The sequence below is a fragment of the Homarus americanus genome, unplaced genomic scaffold, assembly GCF_018991925.1.
Source record: "Homarus americanus isolate GMGI-L3 unplaced genomic scaffold, GMGI_Hamer_2.0 scaffold46973, whole genome shotgun sequence".
NCBI lineage: Eukaryota > Metazoa > Arthropoda > Malacostraca > Decapoda > Nephropidae > Homarus > Homarus americanus.
The window spans coordinates 470343-480586 of NW_024735516.1; the positions used below are offsets into that span (position 1 = coordinate 470343).

Consider the following 10244-nt stretch of genomic DNA (forward strand, 5'->3'; position numbering starts at 1 on the left):
CATAATATATATATACTGTATATATATACTGTGTATATATACAGCTCCTCTCCGACTTACGACAGGGTTAGGGACCCAAATCCAGGTCGTAAGTCGAAAATGCTTAAATAATACATAGAAAATCTAAAATGGGTGGCTCTTTTTCTTCTCGGCAACACAAAACTCTCACTTTTAAGCTTGCCAGCCATTTTAAAGTGAATTACAAACAAAAATTTTGTCTGTGTACTGACGTTGGGACTTGAAAATACGTAATTTGACAAAACTTTGGTACGACTGAGGCAGGTCGTAAGTGCGGGTGGTCGTAAGTCAAGTAGGTCATAAGTTGGGGAGGAGTTGTATGTGTGTGTGTGTGTGTGTCCATTACCCTTCATTAATAAATTCCTGTATTTCGAAAAAGTTTAATCTTACCACTAACTGTTGATGCCATGATTTATTTTAAGTCCTCTTCCATGAACACATGAGAATTATAGCTTCAGTTATTTTACATGACACCAAATGTTTATTCTGCAACTATATATAATATAGATAAAGAGGTATTATGCTACATCTATAACCATAAGGGTAAAATAGAAGACAAAATATGTAAAGAAAGCCAATACACCCATACTATCTTTTAAAATATTTATATTTTTGTATCACATACTACACCATATAAACACAAACCCTGACAAAAGCTGGGTTCATTTATACCAGTGATGCAGACGAGACCATTACAAAATTTATCCTCCGTGTGTCACCTGAAGATTAACCCCCCTCCCTGATAATTCGGTAGCAGTAAAACTTGAGGCCGGTTAAGCTAAGGGATGAAACTCCAGGTGAGAACTTAAAGGTCTAATCTTCAGATGATTCAAAAAGATTTACATTGTGAATGGTCTCATCTGCATCACAGATTTTTACCAAATGGTTTACCAATATAGTGACTTCATGGCAAGAGAATTCAGTGTTGCTGACCAAGAGACACACAACACTCAATGCCGTGAGCTCACCACATAGAAATCCAAGTGCTGAAATCTTTTGATAGACTATCCTGGTGTTGTGGGATTACAATAAGAAAAATCCAAAGTTGTGACCTTACAAAAACAAAACAAAAAACCTGGTGTTGTATTTTTATAACCTAGCAAGTCTAGTGTTGTGAAATTATGACATGGCAACCTTAGTACTATAGTAAGCTTATGACACAACAAACCCATACCACTGTGTGATATTAAAACATTACATAAACACAGGGCACCATAAAGCTCACCACATATCAGATCAACATTGAGCTCATTATACAGTAAAACCATACAAAGTTAGCCCATGAATCCGTTCATAACTTCTCGAGTATGATGACTTAACATTCGTGTACAATATAACAATCTTGAGTACAATTACTATTTCCCTTTAAGTATGATGATTCACCCCATAAGAATGACCCCTTGAAGTGTGTATAATAGTTAATCCCTTAATATAATTAATCACTGAATATCATAGCTTGTCTATATATTACTATGTCCATCCTTCAAGTCTAAAATTGTCTAGCATTAGCCAAATAAAATATTAAAAGTGGCATCCCTATAGAGAAGGGGTTAAAGCTGTCTAAAGAGTTACTTAAGGCACTCATATGCAGCTCAAATACTGATAATGAGCTTGCCATATTTCTTCGCAAAATATGTATGAAAAAAGTTATAGAGATAATTACAATGTACTGTATAGGATCTTGAAACCAAAATAGATAAGGAAAAAGATAAACTAAAGCAACAAATACAAGAACTCCCAACAATCAACGGAGAAAGGATTAAAGATCTTGTGGAGAAATCACATCCTTGGGTTGAGAAAATGTGTTGCCGGGTGAATTTTATTTACCAGGATATTACCCACCATTCAGAGAGGACAGGGCTAGTGTGTACTACTGTGTGTCAAGGAACCAGTGATGATGAGCTAAATGAAATAGGATTATATGAGTCTGGAGTATTTGGTGTGATTCAACAACTCAAATCAAAAGCAATCTGACAATAGTTGTGTGCTTTAGGGCTGACTGCATGAGAGTACATTTATAGAAGAGTAAAAACAAAATGGGAAATATACTGCTATTAAGCCAAACATATTTTTCCTCTTACGTGTTAAGTGTCATGAGCTTGACTGGATATAACGTGAGAGATGTAAACACACAACTTCATAATATATCCAATTTCCACTGTAGATTCTTCATCGTAGTGTTGGATACCTGTAATGTGGCAGTTCCTATGCAGAAATATCAATGAACAATGCCATGTTAGGGGCAGTGATTGGGTTTTACTCAGTATAGTTTGTAAATATTTACCCATTCATTTTTATTCAAAATATTAGAAAGTTTGAAAGATAAGAAACAAATTAATGACAAATATTTATTAAAGTACAACAAACAAACACTAGAACACCAGATACGAACGACTTTAGAAAATGTCAGAATTCTTCTTCCTTAACAAAAATACAATCCTCCAGGATCTCCCTCTTTATAGCACACTGAGGAATAGTATCAAGTTTGAGTGGATCCTCAGTCTTAACAATAACTGAGTCTACATTATCACCTCCTTCCTTTTTCACTTCTACCCTGGAGCTGACCAACATCTCTTCTATTGAGTTAGGCATCAAAACAATACTGTCAATTTGTAGACTCGAAGGTTTTTCTGTAGGACGAGCATTACTATCCACTACTAGATAATTTTGAAATCTATTGGCTGTAGAGCATTCTGTACACTTGAGAGGCTGTATTCGACGTCCTTTTATACTGAAGTATTTTTTACACGCTATACACTGAAATGGTTTCTTCTCTTGGTGAACTCTCAAGTGTACATCTAAACTCTGCTTATGTCTAAAAAATTCATTACATTCTGAACACTGAAATGGCTTTTCTCCAGTGTGAACTCTATAATGTATTTTCAAACTTTTGCCATGTCTAAAGAATTCATTACATTCTGAACACTGATATGGTTTCTCTCCTGTATGAACTCTCATATGTACTATTAAATTTCCTTTCTGTCTGAAAGATTTATCGCATTCTGCACAATGAAATGTCTTTCCTTCTGTGTGAATCTTTTTATGCTTTAATAAATAACATCTCTTTTGAAATGATTTATGGCATTTGGAACATTTATATGGCTTTCTCCCTGTGTAGTTACAAGCATGCTTTAACAGAATGTCATTTGTGCTAAAAAATTTATTGCACATTGAACAATGGAATGAGTTCTCAACTGGGTGACCTTCCATATTCCTTTTCCAAATTATTTTTGTTAAGTATTCAATTAAAAGTTAAACATAAAATTTTCTTGTCAGATTTCTAAAGATTTTTGTAATCAGAAGATTTAAATAATTGTTAAAATTCCTGCTCTAAAAAAAATCGATTCTTTTCAATCCAAAGACATATTATCCACAATCCTGTTTTACTTCAAGGTGGAAATGTTATAAATTTATAAATAATGTACACCTGATCAGATAAAAAATGTTTGGGAATCAATTTTGTTTTCCACAGTTGCATCAAACAGTAAATGTCTTGAACAAAAGTCCTTGATTTGGTCTTAAGTCATAAGCCACAGAGACGCAGCACCCTTTGACACACAATGGAAGATTACTGCATGTTATTAATGAACAACTTAGTAATCTTGATGTGGAAATCACCTTCTGGAGTATGGACAAATGCCCCACAGCTTTAATGGAGCTTTTCAAACAACACCTTCAGTTTGACTGCAGGTCAAAACTCTGATGCTCAAAGCTCCAAATGTTGAGAGGGATAATAGATGATCAACCTGGAAAAGATAAATACATGGGAGTACGATAGAGTAATATCTCCGTCAGCCGGAATCCCTCAAACCCGGAACTCTCCAATAACCGGAATTGAAATTTGCTCGGAATGTGACTATTTAGGCAATATCAAGCTGAATCTAAATTTTTTATGTAAACAAAAAATATGAAATATTATATTTTGTTACACTAAAATTTTTGTGTCCTTTCTCTTCTAACCTAAAAGTGGAAATGTATTAAACTAACATGTGAACATTTTCCCAGGTAAATGTTGACAATTCAGTCATGTCTATCAGTTGAATAAATAGTCAGCAGCCTTCACTATAATGACTTAAACACACATTATTGTTTTAACTGTAAAACAATAATCAATAGAGACTAAGTGTCCTGCTACAAACAGAAGAGCACAAAATATGATAGTACAAGAAATATTCCCTGGATGCTAATACAGTACTGTGCCATCTTGTGGAAGTTACCATAAGGAAGATGATCAGGTGCCACACAGCTTCAATGAGACAAACTTAACTAGCATCTTTGGAATGGCCATCATTCAAAATGAGAACGCCACAACCCGGGAGGAATAATACTCGCAGAACCTGGAAAAAAATATAAATAATACAGGCACAAGGAAATATTACACTTACCGGTAACTAACATTGTCAACTGTTCATAACAAATCCAACAAAACAACCTTTGTGAAATAGCTAAAGGATAGTCCAAGCATGGAGAAAGTGAACTGTATCTGCGATTGCTACTGGGACCTAATATCTTTTTAACAATATAACACCTTCATGAAAAAAAATTTAAAAGGATTAAAATTGTCTTAATTCTTTACAACGAATGAATAAATACCCGATATGAGCAAAAACCTACAAATAAATTAAATATACATGCCCAGCCCACTAATTAGTAATTAATGATTGAAAGATAGGCTAAAAAGAACAAATAATATAATGTTGTCGCTTTGATTTTATTAATCAGTATCATCCATAAAAAAATTTGGAAAGTATGAATGAAATACATAAATGCATTCGGGTACCAACGGTCTCCACACTTTCATTGTAATAAATTTCCTGTTTTGGCATAAAATAAATCTTTATACAGTAGCCATATTGTAAAATACTGTATATGACAAATATTAATCTCGTCCTTCTCAGGATTTGAAAAAGTGGTTAAATCTCCACAACGGCTCATTTGCGAGGAAAAAGGTCAAATTTGCTTGAAACACCACAAAATACACTAGAAAACCCTATTTTTGTTAGTACAGTAGTTTCTGTGATTGACCTTTTCCGAATCTTTACCACATTATATTCGGTAATTTATGAGAACACCGCTACCGCCAGTTGTTGTTTGATTTTGTTCATTTTTTCCACAGATGTTCTTATAATAATTAGAGTAAGTATTTTAAGAGGTGACAACTTTTTATTTTAATTAGTGTACGTATTAACGGTATCTTTAATTTGTTGTTTTTCTCTATCTACGATCATAAATCACCTGTAGTGGGCAGGACATGGGGGTTGAGGGTAATTACAGGATAAAACACAGTGAAAAACTGATCATATGACACTATAATGTTGTCTCTACGTGGTTTATACGTGAAGAAATTAATTATTTACCGTAAATACCCCTCCGATAAATCTGCTGTGTCACTGAGTTGTCTCTTTGTTTACAACCGACTCGCTCGGTCTGACCATACTCACGCCCACAAAAAATTTAAAATTACGACTTGACGCTTCAAAAAAGTTGCTTTCATTGGTAGAGTACTAGATATCAAAATAAGTACTTTCTGTTTAATAAAGCAGGGGGTCTGGCTAGGAAGTAAGGTAAGATTAGGTAGGTTTCTTTGGTTGGTTAGGTCAGGTATTATTAGGTTCTAGTAAATGTTGCCTCTTTAAAATACTTACTATAATGATAAGAATATCTGTGGAAAAAACGAATGAGATCGAACAACTCCTGGTGTTAGCGGTATTCTCATACATTACGGGAAATAATTTATTTCTTCACATACAAAGCATGTAGAGACCTCATTTTAGTGTCATATGATCAGTTTTCACCGTGTTTTACCCAGCAATTTCCATCATTCTTAATGTCCTGCCACAACATGTGAGCATAGACAAGAAAAAACTTATTATGTAATTAAAATAAGTTGCTGCCTCTTTTAAAATGTGGTAATTATTCAGATTGTGACCGTCCGCTATTTTTCATTATAAATGAGTTTAAAAGTACCTAGTTTTCATTAATTTTATTAGAAGATGCTGTATTGTTGGGAAAAAAACAAAAAAAGGCTGAAATCATGTGCTAACCGAACCAAACCTATATCTTAACTCGCCTATATCTAGAAAACTAGGCATTTACCGAAGAAAATGAATAGAAGTGAAAGTAGTCAGCGTACAAAATTGTATCTAAAAACACCTCCCATAATTACTGAACCATTGACGGTCATGAGTGATATATATACAGTAGTATATTAGCCTGAAATACTTACTATGGTTAATATTCGTTTAATGGCTGCAGCAAGATTTTAGGTTACGTTAGATAGGTTTGGATGGTGAGAATAACTGAATTAGTAATACATGGTTCATAGAGGTTAGGTTAGGTGAGTTTAGGCTTCAACAGTAACCTGGAAGTTGAATTCTCTTCACAAAAAGGAGCCACAGCCATTAAACGATTATTTACCCTTACTATAATGATAAGAACATCCATGGATGGATGATGTAGCAATACGAAGGGTGTTTAGTAGGTGCACATAGTAATAGAGGACCTTAATTTGTTCTTATATATTCATTTTTGAAAACAGCTATTCACATAAGTATGTACAGTACTTCCAAACACTGACAACATTTTTTGTGCATGAGCAGAAAGTTGTGGATAATCTGCTCTTGGTAAATAATTCTTATAAAATTCATGTGGAGTGGAAACTTGGTAATTTTTCTACTTCAGTTCATTGTTGCACTGGAGATCAATCAGTTCCATCTGATACATCTCTGGAACGGATTCTATGTCCAGAGTGAAAGGTGCAGCAAATAATTCTATTGAATGTCTTCTGATATCCTGAAATCTGTGTGAGAACTCATCCTGCAAGGCTGTCAACTTGTCAGCATACTTCAAAAATTGTTTGTCCTTAATTTCATACTTGCTGAGAGTTGGTAAATGGGCTGTATTATGCTTTCTGATTTGCGACTCCCAGAGACGTAATTTTGTCTGAAATCCTTTGATTGACGAGAAAAGGTTACTTATGAATTTATCTTTTCCCTGGAGTTTCACATTCAAAGTGTTCAGATTTTGAGTAATGTCCACTAGAAATGCTAAATCAGAGATCCATTCCTTATCAGTCAGTTCTGGGACACTGTTATCCTTCATATCTAAAAACAAAAAAATTTCTCCCAAAAGATCATAAGCTCTTTTCAGCATTCCTGCTCTACTTAGCCACCGAACCTCACAAAAATATTTCACATCACCAAACTGCTTCAATGTCTGCCAGTAACTGTTGAAACTGAAGGAGATTCAAACCTTTTGACTTAATAAAGTTGATTGCTTTTACAAGGACACTCATCACATGTTCAAATTTCAGTGTTTTTGCACACAAAGTTTCTTGATGCATGATACAATGACATACAATTAGTGAAAATGAATCAATATTCTGAGATTCCAATTTACCCTTAACTAAACCAACCAGGCCATTGTAATGTTTACCAGTTTCTTGTAATCAAGGTCGAACTTGCTCAGTACCTTGTCTAAATCTTCAAATATATTCTGTCCAGTTGTTGTTCCTTTCATGCTTTGAAGAGAAGCCATTCCTCTGTGATACGAAGTCACTGTCCACACCTCGAATTTACACAGCAAGTTGTGTAGTATCTGTAGTACCAGTGCTTTTATCAAGTGCCACAGAGTATGTCGAGAAAGTGGATGCTTACTTGGCTATTAACTGCTAAATATTATCCCCAAGACTGTCAATTCGCAGAACAACTGTAAACTGAGAGACTTATATTTTTATAATGTTTGATTTTCTCTGGACATAATATTTCAGATGCTGTAGTAAAGCATTCTTTTATAATTTCACCATCAGAAAAAGGTTTAAGTCTTTTGGCAATGATCTAACTAATCACAAAACTTACTTTAACAGTAGCATCACTTTCTTTAATTTTCTTGGTAAAAATTGCTCGGGTGTGGGGGCCGCAGACAGGGTTCATGGTAATTTCAGAAGTGGGCCGCAATGACAGGCTTCAAGGGCCGCATGTGGCCCTCAGGCCCATGGGCAGCCTTTTTGTGGAGGCCCCCTCATTATAACTACCCAAGAGGGTGAGGTGGAGAGTGAAGCGAGCCTAAACATTTGGGAGTTCCGGGGGGCTTACAGCACCTCCCGGGAAAATTTTGAAATTTGAACACTTCTTTGGAGAATTTTGAAGCCGTATGCAGTTATATTGAGGAAATTAGAACATTGAGAAATTTTTAATAAACTGTATATTTATTGATAGTGTACAAATTCCCAACACACACACACACAAAAGTAAGACATGACTGGAGTCATTCATGTGGTTTCAAGTCGACCAGCCCTGATATAGCTACTACCACACATGTGGAGGCCCCTGGGCATCTGCCCACTTTGCAGGCATATTAAAAAAAAAAAAAAATTATTTCGATTTAGTCTTCAGTAAATTGTTTAAGTGAGATGCTTGCATGGGTAATAACGTTTTTACTTTCTTATTTTCGTCTCTAACAAATTGTCTTGGTGGGGAGCCACGAATTACCCAAATGTACCCAAAAGTATAGCAAATAAGGGTAAAATCTTAACGAATATCTGTTATACATACACAATACATGTTTAATAATATTTCTAGTGTAATTTTGTAAAACTTATTTGTAAGATGAAATAATAAACAGCGAAAAACTTTCAGTATTGGCAATGAAGTCAAATAATGGTCCTACATGAATACATCGGACTGCTAATCACTTCTTGACTAGTATTTGGTGTCAGAAAGTCACAAAAAATTGGAAAACTTACTTTAATCTGAGTTAATAGATCGCGTGCATGTACCGACGGAGTGAGGAATTGCCCAAATGTAGCCACAATGAAGTCAAATGATGGTCGTACAAGCGTAATTCGGGCTGTGAATCATCTCGATTATTATTTGGTGTCATAAAGTAAAAAAAAAATTGGTAAACTTAATTTAATCTGAGTTGTGTTGTGTTAGGTTAGGTTAGATTAGATTAGGTTAGGTACATGCACTTGATCTATTAACTCAGATTAAATTAAGTTTACCAATTTTTTGTGACTTCGTGACACCAAATACTAGTCAAGGTTAGGTTAGGTTAGGTTAGGTTAGGTACATGCACTCGATCTATTAACTCAGATTAAATTAAGTTTACCAATTTTTTGTGACTTTGTGACACCAAATACTAGTCGAGAAGTGATTGGCAGTCCGATTTATTCATCTAGGACCATTATTTGACTTCATTCCAGCTACATTTGGGTAATTCGTTGGACCGGTCTTGGTGAGATGCTTGCATGATCAAATGTATTGTTATGCCGAGGGATAATTAATACAATTTTGTAAACTAGGTGTTTTAATTAACCATTGGTAAATATTTTCATAAGCCAAGGGGCAGAGAGATGATTGCAGGCATATTAACAATGTTTTTATTATTTATTTTCGTCTTTAATAAATTGTCAATGCTTTTTACTATTTTCTATCCCAAGCAACAGTTATTTTCGTGTATATATTGATGGGAATGAAAGGGGTGACGAAACGGGTTGGCGACTATATGGTCAGACCCTTTCCAACCAACTTAACAGAGACGAACAAGTTATAAATTTTACGATTTCTTACCTGTTTTAGTGTTGGTAGTTAGTCACTTCTCCCGTGTCGTCCATTTAAATGATACCATCCTATATTATGTCCTTGTTATATTCATTTTTTGGTAGGTGTTACAGTCACTCGCCTCCATACGGTAAGTTTGTTTACACTAGACTACCCAACACTCTCCTCGGCTCCAAGATGGCCGACCTTGTTGACATTGTTGAACATTCGTGATGGCACCAAAATCTTTATTAATTTATAAACTTTAAATTCTTGATATAAGAACATAAGAATGGAGGAAACTGCAGCGGGCCTATTGGCAGTCCCAATAATGGTCCAAGTACTGAGCCTTGGGGTACACCACAAGTGACGTTGCTCCAATAGGACTTAGTGCCGTTAATGGTCACTGGCTGTGGCGGCTCGTGCAGTCCCTCCCAGACACTCACTGCCAGGCGTATGATTCCTTTAGAGAGACAGCTGAATAATACACTACCAACAAATATATCATTTTATATGTTATTTAATTATTTTCAATACGTTGCTAAGTGAATTTTCATTAAAATCAGACCAAAATTTAAGTTACTTTCATAGTTGCTGTCAATGCTGTACGATTGATGTCTGTTATTAATTGGCGCCGCCGCCGCCGCCGCACTTGAAGCAGCTCAGTCTCGTACAACGTGTGGACGG

At 35.2% G+C, this 10244-nt stretch overlaps 1 long non-coding RNA gene across 1 annotated transcript; it reads right to left on the bottom strand.

Moving 5' to 3' along the window:
• Nucleotides 1–607: 607 nt before the first annotated feature.
• Nucleotides 608–10031, bottom strand: LOC121871253. Its single transcript, XR_006089855.1, has 3 exons — nucleotides 9588–10031; nucleotides 4236–4355; nucleotides 608–3764 (listed from the first exon to the last, which is right to left on the bottom strand). It is a non-coding gene; the product is annotated as an uncharacterized LOC121871253 (long non-coding RNA).
• Between the last annotated feature and the right edge of the window lie 213 nt (nucleotides 10032–10244).